Source organism: Pleurodeles waltl, chromosome 8, assembly GCF_031143425.1.
Source record: "Pleurodeles waltl isolate 20211129_DDA chromosome 8, aPleWal1.hap1.20221129, whole genome shotgun sequence".
Taxonomy (NCBI): Eukaryota; Metazoa; Chordata; class Amphibia; order Caudata; family Salamandridae; genus Pleurodeles; species Pleurodeles waltl.
Genome location: NC_090447.1, coordinates 1110571677 through 1110591149, shown reverse-complemented (window position 1 = coordinate 1110591149; position 19473 = coordinate 1110571677).

Sequence of the window (19473 nt, the reverse complement as noted above, 5' to 3'; positions counted from 1 at the left end):
GAGGCCGCTTGTCAAACTTTCACCACAGTAAGACCGCCATTGTGGTCTAAGCCTTGCCGACCAAATAAGGAGTTCACTGATGGGCCTTTCAGTGGAAACATAATTTTCTGTATGCCGAGCCAGCTAGAAAGAGGCCCAAAACATTGCAGCTGGTTTGCATGTGATCTGGCTGCAACGTGGTGCTATGGTGGGTGGAGCAGCACCTGTAGCGGTCATTACTGCATGTAATTTGTGCATTGGAAAGTGCTACAGGACTGTCCATGTGGGACCTGGCACTGGCCATGTCAAGTACATGGCCAGTGCAAGGGCCTCCAGGGGGCACCTAACACCCCCATACTGCTAGCCCTTTTTCATCAGGGTGGAACAGCCATGCAAAGGCTGGCAGATATATGGAGTACAAATTTGGAGGCCTGCGCTGCTTGCAGCGCTGCCCTGGCAGATGAAGACTGCTGGGACTGCCAGGCAACTGGCTGGTGGCAACCTGCCAATGTTGACGGTCCAAACATTATGAGTTCATCATGGTCAGAATGTGGGGTCATACTGCCACAACCCAGCCGTCCAACTGCCACTGTGAGTCTGGCATACTTGAGAACACCAGATATTTAATGAGGGCCAACATGGTCTGCCATCTGCATAAAGGCCCTTTAAGTATTGCACTGCATGCATAATGCCACAAGCTGACATCGACAGAATAGGCTGGCTTTGTAGGGCAACTATGCTAGCCACACATCAGACACCATTGTGCTGCAATAAGGTGTAGCCTTCATCCAATATGAGGACCTTGCTATTTAAATGGACTACACATAGCATGTCACATACATGATGAGCACACATATTGCAATCCAGATTGTCACATACAGGTCCTTGAGGTAGTACCCAAGAATGACATGTACATCAACATAGTCAAAATGTACAATATCATGAGAGCTGGATAATAAACAACAGCACAAACAACTCTAAGTCACCACTCAAACAGCAACCAACCACTGTCAGGGAATATAGATGGTCCCTCTCAACTCTACACTAACTGATTCCCTCTTATCTTTGTAGCTGACCAGGGTTGTGGCATACAGCCGTGGGTCATGACCACATTTGCCAATCCTGATAGAAATGAATAGCGTGCCTACAATGAAGCACAGCAGAAGACACGCAATGTGGTGGAGAGGAGCTAAGCGTATTCAAATCCTAGTTCACGGGCTTGGACATGACATGATGAAGCCTCCAGTATGCACCCCACTGGTATGCAAGATCATACTGGTATGTGCTATCTGCACAACATGTGTGTCAGAAACAATATCCCCTGGGATGGACAAGTAGATGTCCACAATGAGGAGGAGGATAATGATGGGGATGAGAACTTTGAAGAGGACCTACCAAACACAGCAGCAGGAGTCCGCAGGAGAGACAATTGTTGATCATTTATATACATAGTCAATCAATAAAGTACTCTTTAAACACCTCAAATACATTTTGTACAACAACATAAATATTGGTCTCCTCATTGTCCAATACATATATTTTTGGAATGTCAATCTAACCTCAGGGAGTGTGTCTCAAACAACAGGTATAGTAGCCACATCTTTGGTGATGTAGGGCGTACACACTCCATTTCACAAATTAGTGATGGCCATATCTCTAGCATGTGACTTCTGATGGACAAGATCCATGCACCACTACATATATTTTTACATCATTTGGGCATTGTGCAATTCCATGCACCATTCACCAACACAACACCATCCCTAACAGGTAACATGCAAGGGGGCCACACTTAAGGTAGGGGCTGTCAGGAAATGGAGGTAAAGTAATTTCAGAACTGAACACTGTCACAACACTGTATGGGAGCAGCTTGGCCTGGACCGTACATTTTTTTCAAGGGGGGGGGCATCATAGGTAACGTTGCTCCTTCAGTAATTGCCATGGTAATTAGTCAATATTGGAAGCTGAGCTTGCACAGCATGTCCATGGGAATATATACTGACACTACAATAGGCCTCTCCCTGACACATGGAGGACTGTAAATCATGTATGGCACATACACTTTGGATGGGGAATGGTCAATGGCTTGGCAGTGACATGAAGCAGCTAGGGGGGTAGAATCCATATATAAACACATTTATTGTATGGATCATGATTTACAATGGGAGAATGCATCATAGTCTGCTGGAATGTAGGCAGAGTGTGTAAAACACCCATCTACATAGGATGCACAACGGTCACACAAATAGGCTTGATTCACACATGCCCATCGCTAATAATGCTAAATACATGTTAACAAATGTATGAGTGTCCATCCTAGGTAGCTACGGGTATGCCATAGTCCACAATAAATGACCTGTGTCTGAATGTCTACACAGTATTCCCTGTACAGCAACATAACGCAGCACATAGCAATACAAACCATTAATTGTCACTTGCATGACAGATGGTACCAAATATAAGTAACTTGTTCATACATGTAATGTCCTCCAATTTCACAATCATGTGTGGCACGTGTGTTCATGTGCAGGATTTTCCTATACAGTCAGGGACCCACATCACACTGGGTGCGAGTAGACACAATCATGTTGTCAGCATCTGGCAAAGGATGAATACAGCAATTAGGAGAATATATACCTCAGCATCAGTTAGTCATGGTAAGAGACAGCTAGGTTGTGGCATTCTGGGAGAAACACATTGCCATGTTCAACGGTGGATGTGGATGGACAGTTCTGAAATACTCACACATTTGTGCTGATACTACAAGCCATGTCACATGGAGACCACTCAAGTGCTGTGGCATGTGCAATGTCATGTGTGTTTGGCACTCATTCCATCTCACTAATGATGCCAATGGGACAACTGAGTTGACAGATGTAGGAGGAGAGAATATTCCCATGTAGCACAGGTCATATGTAGTATCCCGTCCCAATATCACCTGACAATGTTGCTGTAGAAGATGTGTACAAGGTGCTAGCAGAAAGAATACTAGGAGTAATGTAGGACACAACCGTACCTCACCACTCATGGCAGACAAAAGGGATAATGACCAGACAAACACCAAAATAGACCAATGTCTACATGTCAAACTCTAACTGATGCACATAAAGTTTTGGGCACATCAGTACATGACCATGACATGTGTGCCACCACCATACCATGGTAACTGCCCTTCAGATGGTGACAAGAACAGGAGACAGTCACATACAATTCAATCTTAACCATATAATTTTTCCAACTTTTATATCACAGCAGTCATGCAACCCGAGGCAGGGAGAACATGGACACAACTTTGGATTCCTGAACATCCATACAAGTCCTACATGTGTAAGCACATGACCTCTGTACCTGAGAGGTGAAGACTGACATCTCACACTGCATTGGAATTCATCACAACCAGGGGTGTATGTCCACAATTCTGGAAGTCTCCATCCACTAGGGAGTGTGAAAGGCTGGAAATTAGACATCATAAATGGAAAATATACCAGCTCAATAAACCCATGCATCACTGCCCTGACAACATCAATTTATGATAATGTTAGATGCTTGATGCACGTGTACAGGGGGCAGAGTGAAGTGGCCCAACATCAACCTGCACCTCCACATGTAACCAGAGGGTTGTGTTACCACAAACACTCACATAGTGATGTAGATTGGTAGGCCTGCTGTCCATGCTACAGTGCAACACTGCAACACTGCAACACAGTGGCACGGCATTGTATGTGACAGTCATGACTGGCATGATGTTGACAGTACATAAAACACAAATGGAGGCAGGCACACATATCCTAAAGATATCAACACAAATGTACCCACCATAATGGGCCAGCCATGGTAATGTATGTCCCCTGTGACTGTGTGTGGTTGTGTCCTGTGTTTTTGTATTATAAAGTCTACATTTTCCTGTCATTTGTATAATTGGTGTAATATTTTTTGCCATTGTATTGTGGGGTGTCTGTCTGGGGTAGCTTAGTTTTTGGGGTCATTTTGGGAGTTTGGGATAGGTGTTGGGTTTAAGTGTCATTTCTCATATATTTTTTGTATGTACTGTACCCTTTTGTTATGTCTGGGAAGGGTAAGATGGGGAGAATGCCTCCTGAAGAACGGCGGGGTTCATCTGGTTGGTGGGCCATTAACTGCCCCTCATGCTGCACCTGGGTGGCCGGGTGATCCTGGGCTACCCCACCGAGGCAAGGCGTCTGCGGTGGGGGAAGGCCTTGTACCATCTATGGATGATCTCCCAAACTGGACCATATGAGCACCAGCTCAAACAGTGGTAGGCAAATCTGGTGGCAAGGGATCTGAATCTGTTGGACTATTTGGGGATTGAAATCAGGTGAGCTGTTGGGACATCACCCATTGCAATTCAGTTGGCTTCTTGCAGCAATTGAGTGACAGAAGCAGATAAGTCAGAGTGCTGCTTCTAATGCCGATCAAATGTCACATAAGTTAGACCATGTAGGACACATGTATGATGAACCCTGTATAACCATCACAAAGGGGCATATGTGAGTGACCCAAGCACAACCTTTGCACTCCCATAGTGTTATGTGAATGACGGTAATTCAGTGCTGACCAACCATTTTGCCCGCGTAGTCAGTATAAAGTGGTACAGTTGCATCCCATTTGAGGTGGATTTCCTTACGCCTGCTCTTTGCTGCCGTTAAACATAAGCTCCCATGATAATCAATGGGCCCCTGGGTGCTTAGCAGGACTCAGGTATGTGAATTATGATGCTAATCCTGCAAAGCACCACACTACAGTCACACATTTTTTACCCTAATCCCCCTAACTACCACCATGGTGCACAGTCTATTGGTGACGACTCACACATGGTAGTGTCAGGAGTGTGCTAGGGCCTGCACTTCAACAGGCCACTTTAATATATTTGGCCCCAAGTGCTGTGATGGATGCACAGTGCACCTTTTCAATTATACACCTGACATGACGTATGTGCCATTAAAACGGCATGAAAGGGTGTGTAACAATTATTAATTACAATTAATTAGGGAGAGCAAAATCCAGGCTTCAGTGTCACAACAAATATTCCAAAGTATGAATTCCAAACACCCTCTAGGGCTATTGAGAGTAGAGGTGATTTCTGTGCATAGGAATGCTTGAGAAGGGCGCCTATGAACTCAGCAGGTGGGTAAATGATCTGTAGCAGCTCCTGCTGAGTACACCATTGGCCTTCACATGTAAACATGATGTTGGCCCACACTGCCAGCATGCTGTGACTTAATAATGACACACATATGGATGTGAGTAAGGGATAAACTAAGGCACATAAGGACAGTATGAATGCAATAGGTGTGGCAATACTGTAGTGCTATCGGGCTCTTGATGTAAATTTGCAAGGCCATGTTATGGTGCCTGACCCTGCACGGGGTCCAAACTACTGGCAGTTTCATTTGACCTGTGCATTGTGTACCAGAGTCAGTATTGCACACTGAACTATGTTGTCCATTTGCATTAAGTAGGATGTACGCTAAGCAGTGTTCTGCATACATGTCTTACAGGTGGACCTGCCCCTTACACCATCAGATAGGTGGTGAGATTTAAAGACCCTGATGCATCCAGTAAGTGTCATTTTGTGGCTCCTGTTACCTACTCCAGGGTTTGGTGTGAGTCAGTCAGAAGAGTGGGATGCAGTGAATGATTTTGTTATCAGGATCAGTGATAAACAATCATAGGAGGGTGGATGATGACACCATGGGGCATGTGTAAGAGGCCCAAGCACCAATGCAGCCTTGATATTTGAGAGGCTCCAGGGACGCTATGCCCTGCACTGTGTATACATGGTGGCCTTAGTACACATTTTGTGGCTTCAAATCAACTTGTCAATATGGCCCCTTCACATGCAGTGCTTTGCATGGAAGGAGTGTGCAAAGGGTGTTGCAATGGCAGTGCCATAGCAATACCTATACCAATAAGACGGCATCCTATATCTACACATTTCCTAACACTAGGGGCTGTAGCAAATCCTACAAACACACCAAGATGCAGCTTTAGCAGGCCACAACAGGCTAACATATATATTGGTGTGCCTTCCATACTTCGCTCTTTCAATGGATACTGCATTTGCAGCACACATCATAAGTGCAGAGTCCATTTGTAGAATATGTATGTATTGGAAGGTGTCCCTCCATGCAAAAAGATGATCTCCCCCTCAACGCAACCAGTTAAGCACCATGGGGTAAGGGTGGCTGGTTTGAGTATTGGAAGCAAGATTATTGCTGGTGTATGCACAACCGTATTCATATCAAGGTAGCATCAATTGTACATGTGGCCACAGAATGGGTAATGAAGCTGGAACCCAGTTATGTAGGCTCTGTCCAGGTTTCATACCTGGTCACATGAATGTAGATGTACTACAACATGGAATACCAGCTTTGTAGTTGGCAGCCCCCTTAGAATTGGCCCACTCCTACACTCCATGATGGGTGCTCAGGCCTCGGGGTATTACCACGGGTGTTGAGCTGATGGATTGCATGCCCAACCCCTCTTCAGCTCAGGGAAACAGGAAATCCATACTTTTTGAGACATCTGATGCTCAATGGTGCTGTATGGTTTTATATTGAGGCACATGAGGTGCAAATCAAATTTTATGAGGCGTGTGTGTAGGACTTTATATGTACTCAGCTGTAGCAGTGCATGCTACAAATCTGTAAATGCTCAGCCCAATACTGATACTGATGGTTGCTTGTCCTCATTTTGCAGCTGCCAACATGACCAGTGAGGAATGGCATCAGTTGTACTGCCAGTCAGGAAGGTATAGCCACATCCTGGAGGTGCACTCAGGTTACCGACGCATAGCACGCCTTTTCCGTTCAGAGAAGGCTACTGGGGAATTGCAGACATTCCCACATGGGGGACCCACTCAACCACCCAAATCAAAGGATGGAGCAGGGCCGTCATCACAGCAGAGGCTCCCAGCTGCACCCACCCCATCCACCTCTGCAGCACCAGTTGCCACCCCCACACCAGTTTTGCCACCACCAGCTGCTGCTCTCTCACAAATGGACATGGACTTACATCAGGACAGGACCCTCATACTGCAACTTTTGGAAAGGTCAGAGTAGGCACTGGCAGAAGACCGCAAAGTCCTCAAATACATCAAGAAAAAGATTAAGAGATCACACAAGTGAACAATTACTCTGATGGACCACCTCCCAGTACTCCCTTTTTAAGTTGTACCATATTTGAGTTTGGGTTTTATGTAGTTAGTGGTAGATTAGTGCAGTGTAGCCATTAGTTAGGATGCATGTAGTTGGGGGGTGGGTTTCTATTCTTAGGTTTTGGTTGTTGGGTTGTTGGGTGGGGGTTAATGTTGGGGTTTATATGTGTTTTAATGTAAAAAAAAAACACCAAAAATATATATTTGTTTAGGTGATAGGTTTAGTTAGTACATGTGTAGTTACAGTCATTGTTGTCCTACTTGTTTCTTGTTTCTTAAGGGGGTGGGGGCCCAATGTTTAGAGTGTGGTGTTTTATATGTATGTTAAGTTCAGCATAGGTCAGATAGTTTAGTTGTATGATAAATGTAGTTAGTATTGGTCAGTTTAGTTTAGGGAAGGTTTTAGTGTTTTTTTAGTACATCTATTTTTATAATAAATATCCTGGTATCATTGCAACCAGTTTGTATAATTAATGTGGGTCCCAGGGTTCTCCCCATGTGTGTACTGGCCAAACTTGCCAAACTTGGGAATTGGCCTATGGAATCCATCCTGCCTACAAAAGCCTCATTTACCATGTGTACTCGCTATAGTCAACGAGCTGTCAAATTGAGTTCAATGTCACATCTACTAGTCCATGCATCTGCCATCCAGTGTACCCACCACTCATGATTACTATGTATACTTTGTGTTGTACAGGTAGGTCTGGTACTTCAGCTGTCAGTGCTGGGGCTGTGTGTAGGAATGCCAGGAACTAAGGCACACGTGACAACAGCCTCAATTGAAACTCTATCCTGCAAAACTGACCGATGGACATCACTAATGAGGTTAGCTTCCTCGGTATCATACCGATTATTTCTTCTGGTTCTCCCAGATGACGATATTGCCCTAGCCTTGCTTTACAGCCACACCTGCTGTATATAGTGAGGGAACCATATATGTGTTCTTCATTTGTGACATACTCAGTGATTTGCTTATAGGTGATAAGACCAGTATACACATTCGTTGTGTTAGGAACCTTGTGTGTAGCTTTGTGCCCCCACAGTCCTTTACCTTTGTACTGATATTCTGTGACCAATGACATGGATTCAAACATCACAATCATTTGGCTGAGTCGATGGATCACAATAGACGTAGACATGCTGATTATGTTGAAGGTGTTTATTTACAAGTGGAATTGTTGTAGTGATATATTTACAATATCCAGGTCAGTGACCTTATTTGTGAAATCCATACATTTGTGATACAACAGAAGTCCAGGGTTGAGGGACGTGTCATGGGACTTTCTTGGGAGTGGTGTTGATAAGTGCCAAACAACAACAATTGCCAATTGGTAGGTGAGAGACAACGACAGTCCATAGGAGACAGGTCAACAGTGTGTGGTTGAAGAGTGCACATGGCATGATCTCAAGCACAGGAGAAAGGAGAACACTGCCCATGTGTCAAGGCTGGTGCTACCGGGAACTGTTACATGTTAAAGTGATCTGTTCCACATATTCATACTTTGATGTGTGTGGTGTCTCCTGTCCCATTGATGGTGGTAGTGGAGAGGCAGAGGGGGCCACACACACTTCAGTGGTTAAAGATGTGGAATCCCAATTCCCGGCAGCTACCATTTGTGGATTAACATATGGCATCATTGCAGCAAGGAGGAGCTGCTGATTTTTCAGGATAGCAGCAACATCCTGGTGATAGGCAGCCATGTCTGCCCTGAAGGAGTCTACTTCATGCTGCACGGAGTCCAGCTTGTTCTCAATCATGCTGAAACCAGTTTGGGAGGGCAGTTGTTGTGGCCTCTCCCTCATGGCAGCAGCTATGTCCCTCAGATACTGCTGGACTCCTTGCAGTGGCAAGTGTGTGCCTTGTTTGGCAGCTGTATGTTCATTAGCTGTCAAGAGGCACATGCACATTCCCTCTAGTCTGGATGCTACAGTCTCCATCCCCACCCGCACCTGGTTCGCCAGCTCCAGCTGGACTCCTACCACTGTCCTCTGGAAACTTGTCTCTGGATCCTCAGAGTCCTCAGCTGTGTCAGTGTTGGCAGGTTGTAATATTTGGGTGTTGGATGCGGCATCTGGGATGGCCGCTACATTGGTTTTCCTCCTTGCAACTGGAGGTGGTGTCTGGGGGGATATCAGGACATCTTGGAGGGTCTGTTGGCTGATGATTGTCAGCTGGTCATCTAGGTCATTGGGGAACTCTAGTACAGGCAAATCAGCAGGAGAGACATCATCCTCTGAAATGAGATGGTGTAAAATCAATCTTTCTATATTGTGGCAGTTGACACTCCATGTCACTGACTTGCTATTGGAGGCTCAGTGACAACTTATAGCCCAAACATTTTTCTAGTACATCATAGGTGAAATTTCTTAGCCCTTTGCCCCACCTGAGTGTCATATAAAGGGAAGCTCAGGTGGCACAATAGGCTGTGTCATATTTACTAGGTGTGATGTACTTCCTTTGGTGGCTTGACACCATCTTGTTATTGTGGACCCTTCCTATGCATCTATTTGTATTGTAGGGCCTTGCAATGGGTGTTGCAGTGGTCAAATCACAGCAACACACATTGCAATATGCCTCTCTCCCAGTTTTATAGACCAGGGTGGCGCCAAAACCTTACACCACCCCAGGGATGGCATTAGCAAGGCACTATATTGTTGTTTTCTTTGCTTGCTCCTCATGTCAATGTATGTGTGCTACAATGCACATCACGCATGGACCTAGCTGATTGCCTTTTCAGTTTCTGGTTGTGCTGGAAGGTGCGCCTTCGTACACAACTATGATCTCCCCCTCAATGAAGCCAACTTGCACTATGGTGCAAGAAATGCAGCATTGTGGTAGTGCAGCTAATTTAACACAGGGATGGCCAGCATGGGTATCATTTGTTGATATGTACATCATTTTCTACATGACAGTGCCTGATACCACAAAATGATGGACATAACCAGTTGACTAATGTTGAACTTAGATCAGGGCCTATAGCTAGTTTGATGTTGATTGTGTAGCTAGTTGTACTGGTGCATACATGGACCCTCGTTACAAGTCTGGCAGTCCTATGACCACCAGACTGCCAATGTCAATATAACCACCGCCAACAGTGCAGGTGGAAGTGGCACATGTTGCCCTTGGGGAATGCCCCATGGGCCTATGGCCTGGTACTGGCAGGTTACCAGTAGCTTACATACTGGCAATGCCACCAGACCAGCATTAGGATCAGCGCTACCCTCCAGGTATGTTCTCGCTTTTCTGCCAGCCTTTGCATGGTGGTGAAACCCCCATGCAAAGGTTGGTGATAATGTGGTGTGGTGTGCCAGTGGGTGCCCCTGCACAGCCCATGCACCTGACATTGGTGTGCGGGGGGCCCAATGGCCAGGCCCATTGCACTTTTCACTGCCTGATTTGGAGTGCTAAGAGCAGCATGTCCTGTCACCCCAATAGCACCCCAAGATTGGTGCTGACTCTGTTTGATCCATCAACAATGTAGTGGTAACTGCCCAACAGAGCTGACATGAGCAAACAGATTTCCACCCTGCCATCCTAGCATGTAACTTGCTGCAAAGTGCAAAGGGTACACTGCACTAGCAGTCTTACCAATGCCAGACTTGCCCATGCACCACCCCCTGCCCGTCAATGTGAAACTGAACACCATGATGTTCACAGTCATACACCATATGCTGTGTTTGTGTGGGTTATATCCCCATTCCTATGTGTCTCACATGGTTATGTCAGAGTAGTTGTGGCCTGTATGTGTTGTGACCTACACATTGCGACTTTTAATGCATATTTTCTCTAGTGGCACAGTTCTGATCAGTGTCAATATGTGTGGCTCCACACTACACCAATTTAGTTACACTGGGTAGTGCCATGTTTCATGCAATACAGGACCACCCTGAAATTCCCCCAGGGGCTGCCCTCATTACTTGTCCCTGCACCCAGATAGTCATCCTTACTGCATGATGGAGAAGTGGCTGCCTTATGAGGATGTGTTGTTTATGTGCAGAGTGGTGGTGCGTCCGGCACATGTCTGGGTAATGTTGGCTAAGGTTGGATTTTATTGTGTGCTGTAAGATGCAGCACAAGTGTTTTGGCAATGGGACTAGGCAGTTGCGAGGTGTTTCTGCAAGGGACATCACTATGACGTAACCCCAGGAATGGAATTGACTGACTTCCTAGTCTCTGATGTCTTGGTATTGTTACTAGGGTTTGTCTGACTATATGCAAGGGATTTTGTAATGACACAACCACAAGCACAGTTATTAGACATGCCTTCCATCATATGTGCTGCATGTGTACATGTTGGTATGTAGCCCTAGTGATTAACATATGTCCAGGCTGTGTATTTGTTGTAGTCCATGGCACAACCAAGGCATGTGTACATGTGTTGCTCACGTTTGAATGGTGCAACTTGATTGAGTGTGTCCTATGTGCCTCCCCCTTATTGCATTTGACAATTTTCCAATAATTTCCCCAATGCAAATAATTTCTTTGGGTTGACTGCTGCAACCATCTTCTCCATCTCTTCCAGGTCCTCTTGTGGTGCTGGACTTCCACCTCCAGGTTGCAGTGCTGCCTTCCTCTTCCTTGCCATTTTCTCTGTTGTCCTTCGCTTCCAATCATGCGGGTATTTCTTACGGTTCTCCTCATCTCTGCCACACTGGTAATCTTGTCAACTATCTGCTGCCATATTGCCTCTCTCCTGCCAATTGGCAATTTGGACTTGATGAATAGTTGTTGTTGGTGCTCCATCGCCTCTCTCACAAGGATTTCATGCTCCTTCACACTAAAACAACACTTGCGCTTTTTCTTCTCAGATGCCTGGACATGTTGGGGGTAGATTGTTCTACTCTCCCCCTATGGCCTCAAGATCATACCATTATATACCATTCTCCACAACATCTGTGTATGCACAAATATCCAGTGGGACATGGACTATGATGAGTAGGGTTGGGTGATCAACTCTGATCTGCCCACAGTGTTCTCAGACTTTTGCCTCACTGTGACACATCCCTCCGAGTTGCAGTCCTGTGTAATGCTTTTGTGCAATACACAATTACATAAACATTACCTATATGAGATGTCATCACATTGTTTTAATCATTCTCACATTCAACACAATGCATGCAAGCCTGGGTTATATTGTATCTGCTATAAAACACCTATCTGTGTAACTCTATAAGCTCTAGTCTTGATTTAGGAGGGGCTTCATATCTATGGAAATTTGTAGATGTGCATTGAAGATAGCAAAAGACATTGGCAAGGGGTGGGCTAACGCAACGTAATAGGTCATGCACGAGTGAAGCACGCGCTGTGCTGCTTTGTGGGCAAAGAAAGCGGCCATCTCTAATTTCACCGCTTCAGTGCAAGGCTGAGTGGAGATTGTACCATCCACCAACAAATCATTTAAGTGAGGGGAGCAGAGAGGTTTAAGTCCCACACTCCAGTTTATAAATTCCACCCCTCCCTCATGCACCAGACTGTGGATCCCTGTCAGCAGTTGCTGAGACCCAACAAGACGGCATCCCATAATACACGGACAGTCACCTTGGAAGAAGACAACTAATTGTAAGTAATTGACATGGTGATGCAGTAGTCTTAGCATTGCGGGGATGGAGCGCAAGTCTTGTTGGACAGGTTCAGGGTGCTGCAGGCTCGATGGCTGTGTTTGCTGTTATTTACTGCCAGAGTGCTGCAGCAGATGTCTGAACTGGCAGTGCACGATTATGGCTTGGCCTTACTGTGTGAGGCCTTGCTCTGTGGGGCGATGGCATTGCACTGGAGACTGCTTGTTGTCTCTCTAGTTGGAATATTGTGCATTAGCTTGTACAGCAGAACTCCACAGTATTCCACAGAGTTTTTAGCTACCTCTACAGAATTTGGAGGAGTTGAACTCTGCAAACTCCACCCAGCCTTCTTGATGAGTAGAACCCAATGGAAGATGAGGATGGAGGGAAGATCCGAAACGCAATGCCTTGGAATATGCAACACATCCACTTTGTGAAATATTTCTTTCCTTGACTTACATTACTTTGATGGACTGAATGTTCAAACATAATAGGAAGGTTCAACACGTAAATAAATGTTTGCATCTATAATTTGTGTTGCCATGTATGTCACAGTCCTAGTAAACATCAACTCACCCACATCTTGTTGATTAGAAGTAGGCCTTAAAATGTAACTATCATATCTGTTAACCAACATTGTGCCATGTCTCACATCTATCATTTGCACACATTCAGAACTGTTATGTGAAACAGTGTACAGCAATAAAGGCATTATAAATCAAAAAAGTACACTGTTCCAAATAAGAGTGATCATTTACAGTGAACCAAATTGCCCATACGCCAGATGACCTTCAATGGGTGGTCCTCGAAGTCCCTAGAGCCCTCCCTAACGGTTCTAATTCACTTTTCAGAATCGAACAACGATGGATTTTTAAATTAGGGACGGCATCACGGGGATTAAATGATGACATACCTTGGACTACTCTCTCGACATAGTCATTTTTCTGAGCAAGATACCTAGTGAATCTTTTTCTTGCATACAACCCCATGTTACCTAGATCTGGAATCAAAATCGACTATCCCCCGATTTTGCTCTTAAACAATTTTTGTTCGAATAATTTCCCTGTAATATTTCAAATAACCCGGATTCATAATTTTCACTTGATTTATACTACCAATCAATGGTCTTCACAAGCAATACCTTTATAATATATACATATTTTGATCTATTGTTAAGTATCTCGTTTTCAGAAGTAATAGCCAATTATTCCTCATGTCTGCTTTTTTATGCGAGGAAACATATGTAGGTTCTAATTGACTACTCCCTTATTGTAAGAGATATCTAGCCGGTTACTACATTTTACTGACACTCCGACCGCTAACTTTCCGCAGCTGTAGTCCTTTAATTTTGGTTATTACTCCTCAGACTACTGTTGCAATCTGCCTTGGCTTTCTACTACTATGCGAGTCGGCAGCCATTTCCGGGTGCGCGTATCTGATTTCTCTTTAAAAAGCTTGACAGAACGCTGCGCTCTTGTTCCTCGGGGATACATGTCGGATGGGTAGGTGAAACTGCCTACGCACAAGGAATCTGAAGTAAGTCTTCTTACTTACTTTTTTTTAACTCTGAGGTAACATGGGTTCATTTTGTTATACTTGCAACTCTCTACTGTTTATTTTGTTCGTACGCACACCCGATTCTTATTAGAAGCACTGAATTTCGATCAGTATATTACATCGACTCCTTTCTATTGTGTAAACAATACACGCAATGAGTTTATACCGCTATATTTACTGTACCTATTTTAACTTACCATATCATTGTAAGAGACATTTGTCTACCTGTTCGGTGGAAATTAGTTTTGTCCGCTATATTTACGATACCTATTCTAACCTACTATATCATTGGATGAGACATCTATCCACCTGATCGGTGGAAATGAGTTTTTACCGCTATATTTACGATACCTATAAGATTCTAGCCTACTATATCATTGTATGAGACATTCATCTACCTGATCGGTGGAAATGTCAGCGATAAGATATAAGATATATTCAGAAACATTAATTTGTGATAAACTTTTTGTTTTATTATGGATTTCCTGCTTGTAGCTGCGCCATGTCAAAAATGATAACGGTTTCCATGTTTAGAAATTACTAGATATGATGAATTGTGAGCTGAGTAGTATCTTAACTCACCATGTCATTACTTTTTATTTCTCATGATTATTAATTGACAGAATATTAGTTCCTTATCCTGACATGTGATTCTTTATGAGCTCTATCCTGATACTGGGGATGGTAAGCTTACGTTGTTCACTTTATCTTCCACTAGAGTGTTTCACCTTAATCACATCAATCTCACATGTGCACTAATTTTGGAATTTTAATCATGTATATTTATCATGGTTTGTGTTTTATTTACTTAGGGCGACTTTATTTAACGAGTAGAACTAAGTAAGTGACTACTTACCTTTACATATTGATGATTATTTGATTTGAGATTTTGGAGTAGATTTTTCTTTGGTCCTGAAGAAGCATCATTGGATCCGGCTGGACCACTTGGACGCGAAACATGTACACCAGCTATAGAGAGGTACCATATTTTGTTCTATCCTCCTCTTTTTAGTGAGAGTAGGTGATTATTATTTATCACTCGTTCCTCTCCTGTCTGTTTTTAACCTTGGTCCCCATCACACAAAAACTGATTAAATTATGATTGATATTTGCTGATGGTGAACCAATTTTAATATCCTATTCTCTCCATCTATGCTTGGGTACTTACAATTGGGCACCCGATCGAAACAAATTGTTTTGTATGTGCTACCGTCTGAGCACTTCGGCTAAGAGCACCCCCTCTGGGGGAGCCCGTTAGGCATTGCAGTACCGGCCTAACGAGGAGCTTTCCCAATGATGAAGCTAGTCATCCAATGTGATGCATGAGGGTTCCTGCTCCTGTAGAATTTGGTTCGCTCTAAATGATCACTCTTATTTGGAACAGTGTACTTTTTTGATTTATAATGACTATATTGGGAGGCCATACACTGGACCTTTAATCTCCCGGTCCCTCTCCTATTCTTCCGCTACAGCTATAAAGGGACAGGCCTGCTATGTCACATTTCAAGATCCAAATTTATCATTATTCTCCCCTTGTACTTGAGCAGCGAAGAGCCGCACAGCTAGCAGCATTAATGAGTTGTGAAACAGCTGGGTGTACAACAGGTGGTACTCAGTGAAGTTAGTGCCAGGGTGCCCTCACACTTAATAACTTTGCACCTAACCTTCACCAAGTGAGGGTTAGTCATATAGGTTACTTATAAGTTACTTAAGTGCATTGTAAAATGGCTGTGAAATAATGTGGATGTTATTTCACTCAGGCTGCAGTGGCAGTCCTGTGTAAGAATTGTCTGAGCTCCCTATGGGTGGCCAAAGAAATGCTGCAGCCCATAGGGATCTCCTAGAACCCCAATACCCTGGGTACCTAGGTACCATATACTAGGGAATTATAAGGGTGTTCCAGTGTGCCAATTTGAATTGGTAAAACTGGTCACTAGCCTGCAGTGACAATTTTAAAGTCAGAGAGAGCGTAAGCATTGAGGTTCTGATTAGCAGAGCCTCAGTGACACAGTTAGGCACTACACAAGGAACACATTCAGGCCACAAACTATGAGCACTGGGGTCCTGGCTAGCAGGGTCGCCGTGAGACATATAAAACACACTGACAAATAGGGTTTTCACTATGAGCACTGGGGTCTTGACTAGAAGGATCCAAGTGAGACAGTAAAAAGACCCTGACATATACTCACAAACAGGCCAAAAGTGGGGATAACAAGGCTAGAAAGAGGTTACCTTCCTACACATGGTCATATCAAGTGATTTAGATGTGAACGTAGAATGACAAGAGCTGTGTACCTCTCACCTGAGTGTAGAAGTGCATACTTGAGGGGATCACAAATATACTATCCACCCAAAGGTGAAATGTAAGTTGAGGGTTGTGCATTATATATGGTGGTGTCAGGGAATGGAGTCTCCTTAGACCAGGAGGCACACACAAGGTCCTGCAGTCAGACTCTATGTAGTGCTACTAATGTTGATAGGAGTAAGAGACACATCATGTGAGAATTGTAGCATCTCGTTAGTTGAATATCACAAATAATATAGAATATTTAACCATGTTTCACTGTAGCAATGAATAATCATACTCACCTCAGATCTACATCATGGTTCCTGATATATGTGTGCATAAGAACACCATGTGCACTGCACATATGCCTGTGCAAGTCGTACACAACAGAAAGTCTGCAATGTGTAAAAGTATGAACATGTAGATATTGTGTGTGCAGCTACACTGTGTTCAGCTACAGATCCTCTGCCAAAGTCCAAAATGAATGTTGTACCAAAAAGTGTGCAGTGACTGACTATGTGTCATGTACTTCATGATGTATGCTGCTGTCTTATATTTCTAGATCACAGTATAGTTTACATCATGTCCTGTGGGTGTAAAAAGATGGGCATATAATGGGCATGGCCACACAGTACACCAGAGAGTTTCCCTATGCCAAAGCAATGGTTGCAAGCACATAGCAACATAACACTTATAAATGTTGACTTTTGAGCTCTGCCAGATTGGCTAACTATTCCCAATGCAGGCCCACTTGCTCCATGAGGAAAGACCGCAACTTTTACATGCAGACAGGGATGTGTCCATGATGGTGTGTCTTACTGTCTAGCAAATAATGCTGTGAGTCCTAGTGTTCCATTTATGTGTGCTGCTGTACATGGGTACCAAAGAAAATAAAAGTAAAAATGGCAAGATCTAACTACATATAATATCACTCCTGTCGAAGTAGTACTCACTGATGAGTTGCAGGTTTGTGTGGTGTCATCTGTCAGAAAATGCACATATCAATCAATCAATTAATCAATCACTTGTTAAGCGTGCTACTTACCCGGTAGGGTCTCAAGGCGCTAGGAGGAGGGGGTTGCTACTGCTCGAATAGCCGGGTCTTGAGACGTTTCCTGAAGGTCAGGAGGTCCTGGGTCAGACGTAGGTTGACAGGGAGGGAGTTCCAGGTTTTGGCAGCGAGGTGGGAGAAGGGTCTGCTGCCGTTTGTGGAACGGTGGATGCGGGGGACGGTGGCGAGGGTGAGGTATATGTCACGATATGATGACATATCACCATATCGTATGAATGATTAGCCAGATTGAAAACTCAAGGAATCCCTCTCTGATGCAGACTAACATTTTGTAGTGAATTCAATACATCGTCACACTTGTCTGACCTACTCAAGCTAGACTTGTGATGATCAAACTATATGCAAAAAGATTTAGCTATCACTTTTTCACAGGTGTATTGTGCATGTGTCACACATACTGTTCCAAACACAAAGCCCAGACAGCGGGTGTGTCTTTACCACACATTCCATGGTGGTCATCAGCTACATTAGTCTACTATTGATGTCTGTCCGGCAATCACAGGTGTCATATTCAGCTAATACCATACCATTCATTTCTATCCAGTTAATTGAGCTAGATGTCACAGTCACTGTAGACTGGCTAAAGCAGGCAGTGTCAGTTCTTCCTTCAGTATGTATTGCATCCATAACACATTCTATGGCAGGTATGCAGACAGATAGTATGAATTTAGACTTTGTACATTTTCATGAATTAAATGGTCAATTTCATTTGCATAGCTCTGCAATATATTTAAATGAAAAGATGCATACTACATAGCTAACTATGTTCACCCAGTCATACTACAAACCGTAAGACCAAGGGCATGATTACGACCTTGGCGAATGGGATACTCCATCACAAACCTGACAGATATCCCACCCACCGTTTTACAAATTTCATAGGATAAAATGGAACTTGTAATATGGCGGGCGGGATATCCGTCATTTTTGTGATAGAGTATCCTATCCGCCAAGGTCATGATCAGGCCCCAAGTATCTGTACACATCGCAATATGTATGTGCATCTGACATTAACTGTTAGACCTGGCATCCTAGGCGTAGATGCCCCTGTCTTTTTTGCCTCTCCTTCATATCTTTTGACTGTGTGTTAGGCTCTGTTTTTGCTGTTGTTGTTACTCTGGGCACTTTACCACTGCTGGCCAGTTCTAACGTGCAAGGGCTCCTGTGTAAAGTCTAGGTATAATTGGCTTTTCCATGATTAGCATATTTGATTTCCTTTTAAGTGCCTAGTAAAGTGTACTAGAGGTGCCCAGGTCCTGTAAATCAAAGGCTACTAGTGGGCCTGCAGCACTAGTTGTGCCACCCACATTAGTAGCCCTATGCAAGGCCACTTGAGAGATTGTGGCCTTGCACTTCCCAGGACCAAGCACAGGGCATGTTGTCCCCTCCAGAACCAGTGTGGGAGACACTCACTTGAGTGACTGTGGCATTGGACTCCTGAGGGCCAAGCACAGGGCATGTTGCCCCCTCCAGAACCAGTTTGGGAGACACTCACTTGAGAGACTTTGGCCTTTCACTCCGCAGGACCAAGCACAGGGCATGGTGCCCCCTCCAGTACCAGTGGTCTTGTTTCATCTCCCAGCTGAGGTGCCCCCGTCCCCATCCCTGAGCTGCCTACCTATTTACCAACTGATGCCCCTGCAGTGTTCTCTCCATGTTGAGGCCTTGGACTTTGGCCAGTGGCCATGTGGCCCACACAAATTGAGGACTGGGCTGTCCCTTTTTCTGTAAATGTTTATATATCTATTAGCTTGCCTAACTTATTTTTTATACTATGTTGATCTTATTACATTCAATTTGGTAAATTCTTTTTGTCCTTGCATTATTCAGCCGAGTTATGGG